We start from the raw sequence: 716 nt of genomic DNA, 5'->3' as shown, positions 1-716 counted from the left end.
TGCATAGCCTGAATGTTATCAGTCTGCATTTTAGGTAGACTGTAAGACTTGACTGTTGTCTTTGCTAGTTTCCAGATTGTTTCCTGATTTTGAACCTCATGCATAACTACAGTTGAAAATATTGGTTATACATCATAGTTGTTGTGTTTGTTCAATAGATGAACAGTAATTGTGAGCAGGCTGCAGCCACTTAGAAATTTTGCTTCTGTTTATATTATCAGTGTTTTTGTTAAACCTAACTCACGGTGGCGCTATACACCAGGCTTAAGACAATTGAATCCCTCTATCCTCTGGTGTGGAGACGCATTTTTGTGCTCTTGTATCTTGTCACAATCGCCCTGGAATCGCAGCTGCTATCCGTGTTATGAGGTTGAATTGTTTTTGTTCGTTTTAATCTTCAACAAAAACTCATCATTGATAATGGATTCTAAAATGATCTTGTTCTGCTTCCTCTTTCTTTTTTTGCGTATCGCATATGGAGACAGAAGCTATTCTTTTCCAGAGGAGATGAAACGAGGATCAGTTATTGGGAATATAGCCAAGGATCTCGGGCTGGAAACGGGTGTGCTCTCTAAAAGGAGAGCCCGCATTGACACTGACGGGACTGACAAACGTTACTGTGACATAAACCTGAATAACGGAGAATTGATTGTTGCCGACAGGATTGACCGAGAGGGGCTTTGTGGAGAAAAGGCTTCGTGCATCCTAAAACATGA

General features: G+C 40.6%; 1 pseudogene; it reads left to right on the top strand.

The window, feature by feature from the left end:
- Positions 1 to 716, top strand: part of LOC147817332 (protocadherin gamma-A4 pseudogene) — a 1,897-nt pseudogene that overhangs the window by 790 nt on the left and 391 nt on the right.

The sequence above is a fragment of the Seriola lalandi genome, unplaced genomic scaffold (assembly GCF_002814215.2).
Source record: "Seriola lalandi dorsalis isolate HSWRI2012SDOR001 ecotype SW California unplaced genomic scaffold, Sedor1 jcf7180002054973, whole genome shotgun sequence".
NCBI classification, from domain to species: Eukaryota; Metazoa; Chordata; class Actinopteri; order Carangiformes; family Carangidae; genus Seriola; species Seriola lalandi.
The sequence above is the reverse complement of the archived record's forward strand: the minus strand, read 5'-3'. Positions and strand labels throughout refer to the sequence as shown.